Below are 7221 nucleotides of genomic sequence, written 5' to 3'. Positions count from 1 at the left end.
GGGAGAGGGTGGTGGGGTTATGGACATTGGGGAGGGTATGTGCTATGGTGAGTGCTGTGAAATGTGTAAACCTGGCAATTCACAGATCTGTACCCCTGGGGCTTATAATACATTATGTGTTTATAATAATTTTTTTAAAAATTACTAAAAATTTTTAAAAAGGAAAGGGAAAAAAAGTCTGGTTGAAGTCCCCTGGGAAGTCATTTGGCCCTGCGCTCTTATTCTTTGGGAGATTTTTGATTACTGCTTCAATTTCCGTACTGGTTATGGGTCTGTTCAGGTTTTCTATTTCTTCCTGGTTCAGTTTTGGTCATTTATACATCTCTAGGAATGCATTCATTTCTTCCAGATTATCTAATTTGCTGGCATATGGTTGCTCATAATATGTTCTTATAATTGTATTTGGTGTTGGTTGTGATTGCTCCTTTTTCATTCATGATTTTTTAAAAAATTTGGGTCCTTTCTCTCTTTCTCTCTCTCTCTCTCTTTTTTTTTTTTTTTTGATACGTCTGGCCGGGGGTTTATCAATCTTATTCTTTCAAAGAACCAGTTCTTAGTTCTGTTGATCTGTTCTATTGTTCTTTTGGTTTCTGTTCCATTGTTTTCTGCCCTGATCTTTATTATTTCTCTTATCCTGGGTTTGGGCTTTATTTGCTGTTCTTTCTCCAGCTCCTTTAGGGGTAGGATTAGGTAGTGTATTTAAGACCTTTCTTGTTTCTTGAAAATCATTGTATTGATATATACTTTCCTCTTAGGACCATCCTTTGCTGCATTCCAAAGCTTTTGAACAGTTGTGTTTTCATTTTCATTTGTTTCCATGAATTTTTTAAAAAGTATCCTTTAATTTCCTGGTTGACCCATTCATTCTTTTTTTTTTTTTTAAGATTTTATTTATTTGACAGAGAGAGAGATCACGAGTAGGCAGAAAGGCAGGCAGAGAGAGAGAGATAAAGAGGGAGGAGGAAGGAGGCTCCCTGCGTAGCAGAGAGCCTGATGTGGGACTTGATCCCAGCACCCTGAGACCATGACCCGAGCTGAAGGCAAAGGCTTAACCCACTGATCCACCCAGGCACCCCGACCCATTCATTCTTCAGAGGGATTCCCTGTAGGCTCCATGTATTTGAGTTCTTTCCAAATTTCCTCTTGTGATTGAGTTCTAGTTTCAAAGCACTGTGGTCCAAAAATATGCAGGGAATGATTCCAATCATTTGGTTCTAGTTGAGGCCTGATTTGTGACCTGAAATGTGATCTATCCAGGAGAATGTTCCATGTGTACTAGAGAAGAATGTGTATTCCATTGTACTGGGATGAAATGTTCTGAATATATCTGTGATGTCCATCTAGTCCAGTGTGTCATTTAAAGCCTTTATTGCCTTGTTGATCTTTTGTTTAGATGATCTGTCCATTCAGTGAGGGGAGAGGGTTAAAGTCCCCCACTATTATTGTATTATTGTTGATGTGTTTCTTTGATTTTGTTATTAATTGGCTTATATAGTTGGCTACTCCTATGTTAGGGGCATCGATATTTAAAACTGCTAGATCTTCTTGATAGATGGACCCTTTAAGTATGATATAGTGTCCTTCCTCATCTCTTCTTATAGTCTTTGGTTTACAATCTAATTTGTCTGATATAAGGATTGCCACCCCAGCTTTCTTTTGATGTCCGTTAGCATGGTAAATTGTTTTCCACCCCTTCACTTTAAATCTGGAGGTGTCTTATGGTCTAAAATGAGTTTCTTGTAGACAGCATATTGATGGGTTTTGTTTTTTTATCCATTCTGATACCATGTGTCTTTTGATTGGGGCATTTAGCCCATTTACATTCATGGTAACTATTGAGAGATATAAATTTAGTGCCATTGTATTGCCTGTTAGGTGACTATTATTGTATATTGTCTCTGTTCTTTTCTGGTCTATGTTACTTTTAGGCTCTCTCTTTGCTTAGAGGACCCCTTTCAATATTCCCTGTAGAGCTGGTTTGGTAGTTGCAAATGCTTTTAGCTTTTGTTTGTCCTGGAAGCTTTTTATCTCTCCTTCTATTTTCAATGATAGCCTAGCTGGATATAGTATTCTTGGCTGCATATTTTTCTCATTTACTGCTCTGAATATATCATGCCAGTCCTTTCTGCCCTGCCACGTCTCTGTGGATAGGACTGCTGTCAATCTAATGTTTCTACCATTGTAGGTTACAGACCTCTTGTCCTGAAATGCTTTCAGGATTTTCTCTTTATCTCTGAGACTTTTAAGTTTTACTATTAGATGATGGGGTGTTGACCTATTTTTATTGATATTGAGGGGGAGGTTCTCTGTATCTCTTCCCAAATTAGGGAAGTTCTCTGCTAAAATCTGCTCCAACATACCTTCTACCCCTCTCTCTTTATTCTTCTTCTGGGATCCCAATTATTCTAATATTGTTTCATCTTAGGGTATCACTTATCTCTCAAATTCTCCCCCTTGTGATCCAGTAGTTGTTTATCCCTCCTTATCTCAGCTATCATTTGGTCTTCTATATCACTAATTCTCTCTTCTGCCTCATTTATCCTAGCAGTTAGAGCCTCCATTTTTTTTATTGCACCTCAATAATAGCTTTTTGACTTGATTAGATTTTAGTTCTTTTATCTCTCCAGAAAGAGATTCTCTAGTGTCTCCTATGCTTTTTTCGAGACCATCTTTATAATCATCATTCTGAATTCTAGTTCTGACATTTTACTAATGTCCATATTGATTAGGTCCCTGGCAGTCAGTACTACCTCTTCCTCTTTTTTTTTTTTTTTTTTTGAGGGGAGTTTTTCCATTTTGTCATTTTGTCCAGAGAAGAATAGATGAATGGGGGAACAAAATGCAAACAGGGGAACAACCACCCCAGAAAAATATACACTAAACAAATCAGAAGAGACCCAAAACCAGGGGTGGGTGGTGAGGAAAAAAAGGAATATGATCAGACTGGTGAATAGAACAGAGCAACACACTAGATTTTGGGTGTCTTTTGGTCTGTTAGAAGAAACTGTCTCCCAAAATTTTAAAGAAAGACATATATACAAAAATAAGGGTAAATATGAAGAAGGATGGAATATGACTAAAAAATGAAAATTAAAAAAGATTTTTAAAAAAGTATTGTTAAGATGTTGGTTAGAATAGGAAAGAGGAAAAATTTTTAAAAATAGAAAAAAAATAAAGAAAATTTTAAAATTTTGAAAAATGAAAGAATCATGGGAAAAAGGCCAAGAAGAATTCTATGTGGTGTATTCCCCTAACTCTGGAGTTCAGCAGCTCTCATTGATTGGTGAACTTGGTGTTGGCTGGATGTTCTTGCTGATCTCCTGGGGGAGGGGCCCGTTGCAGTGATTCTCAAATGTCTTGCCTGAGGCAGAATTGCTCCACCCTTGCCAAAGCAGGCTAAGTAATCTACTAGGGTTTGCTCTCAGAGCTTTTGTTCCCTGGAGGCTTTACATACAGCTTTGGAGGACAGGAATGAAGCTGGTGGCCTCCTAGTCTCTGGCCCTGGAGAAGCCAAGAGCTTGGAGACCCACTCCTCAGTACAACCTCAGAGAAAAGCAGTCAGTTCCTCCTGTTTCCCTGGTCTCCAGCCGCTGTCCATGCTCACCCGGCCTACGACCAAGCATTTCTTTTTTTTTTTTTTTTTTTAAGATTTTATTTATTTATTTGAGAAAGAGAGACAGTGAGAGAGAGCATGAGCGAGGAGAAGGTCAGAGGGAGAAGCAGACTCCCCATGGAGCTGGGAGCCTGATGTGGGATTTGATCCTGCGATTCCGGGATCATGACCTGAGCCGAAGGCAGTCGTCCAACCAACTGAGCCACCCAGGCATCCCGACCAAGCATTTCTATCTCTGGTGCATGGCTCCATTTGGAGTCTCCAAACCCAGCAGATTCCTGCCATGTGCTCCTGCGCCACTCCTCCGAGGGGGGAGGAAGATGATTCTCCCTGGATCAGCTGCTTGTGGAGTCCCTTCTCAAAGGGTAGTGACTTGACTGTGCCAGGTATCATGGTTTAAGGTAACCCCAAGCTGAGAGCTCACTCCTCAGCTCTGTCTCTGAGCTCCGGCTTCCCCACTCTGATATCTGCCACATCAGGCACCCCCCGTCTTTCTGTGGCCCCACGAGTCCTGATACCACATTGTCCCCCTGAGGGCTCCACCCCCACTTAGCCACTGGAGCCAAATCCCTCCATGGAGCAGACTTCTAAAAGTTCTGATTTCATGCTCCACATGCTCTGTCACTTGCTGGTAGCAGGCTGATGGAGGCTCCCTCTCCATGCGGTCTGTCTTCCCAAATATTGCCTTGGATTCACTTCTCTACACTTCCTACCTTCCAGAAAGTAAAGTGGTCGTTTTTCTGTTCATAGATTTGCTGCTATTCTTTTCTTTGATCTCCTGTGGAGTTTTTAGGTGTTCAGAATGGCTTGATAACTCTCTAGCTGAATTCCTGGGACCAGATGAAGTTCAGGTCTCCTGCTCCTCCACTATCTTGCCCCCCCCCCCCCCCCAGGGTTTCTTTTCTACCTCCTTAACTGGTTTTGGTATTCAAGTCCTGGCTGCTTAAAAGAATGAATTGGGGCTCTCCATCTTTTTGATTTACATAACAATAAGTGTTATGTTAAATGACATTAAATTCATCTGATTTTTGATGCATTAAACATCATTATAACATCATACTATAAAATGCATAAAACACAAACATACCATTCAACAAAATTATGAGGCAAACACCCACATCACCACCACCCACTCAACAAAGAGAGAGCAGCCAGCACCCGGGAGCCCCCTCTCCTGTTCCCTCTTTCTCCCCAAGTAGATCCATTCTGACTTCCTCTTCTTTAGATTTGCCCCTCAAAATGGAAGCATCCCCAAAGAACAGTTTCACTGAAGCCTGGTTTTGAATTTCCTTCTGATGCAATCACACTGTGTTATTTTGTGTCTTAATTACTATTGATGAAATAGGCCTTGCTGCCCAAATAGGTCATCCTCCCCCCACTTTCTTGTTGAGAGAGTGTGAAATTAGGGTGAAGGGCAGAGTGGGGAGAGAGAGAATCTTGAGTAGACTCCCTGATGAACGCAGAGCCCAACACAGGGCTCAGTTTCACAACACTGAGGTCATGACCTGAGCTGAAATTGAGTCTAATGCTTAACTGACTGAGCCACCCAGGTGCCCCATTTTATTCTTCAAGATTCTTCATGATTCTTGGCTCTGACCTTCCATGTGAATTTTAGAATTTGCTTGTTAAGTTCCACAAAAACCTGATTGGGATTTTAAATGGGAATGCCTTCAACCTGTAAATAGTTTTGAAGTCTACTCATATCCTATTGCTGATGTAACAAATTATCACAAACAAAAAACAACACAGATTTATTAACTTCAATTCTGGAGGTCAGAGGTCTGAAAGTGTCTCATGGGGCTAAAGCCAGGGTGTCAGTGGGGCTGTGTTCCTGCTGGGGACTTTGGTGAGAATTTGTCTCTTCCTTTTCCAGCTTCTGAAGGCAGCCTGCATCCTTGGCCCATGGCTCCTTCCTCCACCTTCACAGCCAGCAACCACAGACTGGGTCCCTCCCACACTACTGCTTTCTGCTTCTCCTTCCTCTATCCCCTTCTTCTACTGTTAAGGACCACTGTGATTACACTGGACCCACCTGATGGTTCAGGGTAACCTCCCCATTGTGGTCAGTGGATTAGCAACCCTAATTCCATCTGCAAACTTAATCCCCTTTGCCATGCAACTTAACACAGTCAAAGGTTCTGGGGACCATGGACATCTTTGTGGGGGAACTATTACTCTGCCAACCAGAGGGATTATTAACATCTTGACACAGACATCCATTCTATGACAAGGACGTACCTCCCCTGCTTTAGGTCTTCCCTGAACATCCTCCATAATGTTGCCCGTGAGGCTTTGTGTATTTTTTAATCCCAGGTACTTCATTTTTTGGGGGGGGGGGTACTGTTGTCAATAATTTGTAGTTGGCTTAAGGGTTATTCTCTTTTTTTTATCATAATGTTTAATTTTATCAAACACTTTACCTGCACCTATTGAACTGATGATCATAAATGTTTTCCTTCCTTACTCTTTTTAAGGCAGTGGATTAGATTAACCCATTTTCCAGCATTAAACTGATTTTGTCTAAGATTTAACCTTAGACCCAAGGTTATGTCCTTTGTATACATCCCCACTTCCCCTCTGATTTTTATTTAGGATCTTCACATCTATGGCCATCAGTGAGATTGGCCTATAATTTTCCTGTTTCATATTGTTTTGAGGAAATGCTGGTCTCACAGATGGGTCAGGAAATGCTTCCTATTTTTCTGCCAGTGAGTGTTGGGTAGAGCTCTCCTAATAAGGCCATCTGGGCCCGGAGCTCTGACTGGTTCTGGCTCTTTAGTAGCCATAGGACTGCTCAGATTTTTTCTTTCTTTTTGGGTCAGCTTTTGTCCTCTAGGAACTTACTCATGTTAGTTTACACTTTCAAGTGCACTGGCACAAAGTCACTCCCAGCATCCCTCACCCCCTCTGGGGTTTTCAGGTAGCTTGGACAAGGACAGCCCCTCTTGGGTGGCTGGAGCTCCGGGGGCATGGGTGGCCTAAATGCCCCATGAGGTGACAGCTGTCCTGCTCTAACCTCTTTCATGTTTGAGAAGCTGCAGTAATGTCTTTTGTTGCCTTTTTATCTTGATCCAACTTCTTAGCAGCTTTATTCATTTTTTAAAAGAACAAACTTGTAGTTCTGCTTTTATTGAATGTTTTCTATTTCCTTCCTGTCTGCTATTATTTCCTGCTATGCTCTTAGGCTTCGTTGTTTTTTTCTGATTTCTTGAGATGGATGATTAGCCCACCATTCTCAGTCTTTCTCTTATATATACTATACTAAACATCACATACATATGAGCTAATAGCGGGAGGGCTTGTGGACAACCTTGTCCCAAGCATTGCTGGGAACAGAGGCCCCCCTCTACACTGTGGGTGTCCACTCTGTCCCACAGGGGCTCTGGAGGCTGCAGCTGGGCCTCCGGCGATGGCAGTGAGGATGGGAAAAGCTGTTGGATCCGAGGTCTCCTGGAGGGAGGCCAGGCTGTGGATATGGGTGTTGGCAGCGAGGGACGGGGCATCAAGGGTGCCTCCAACAGCCCTGGCCCAAGCCCTAGGCCACGGCAGTGCTCTTTATTCAATGCAGGTGAGAGGCCAAGCTCCTACTTGGGCTGATGCCCACCAGT

The sequence above is a fragment of the Mustela nigripes genome, chromosome 2, assembly GCF_022355385.1.
Source record: "Mustela nigripes isolate SB6536 chromosome 2, MUSNIG.SB6536, whole genome shotgun sequence".
Lineage (NCBI taxonomy): Eukaryota > Metazoa > Chordata > Mammalia > Carnivora > Mustelidae > Mustela > Mustela nigripes.
The sequence above is the reverse complement of the archived record's forward strand: the minus strand, read 5'-3'. Positions refer to the sequence as shown.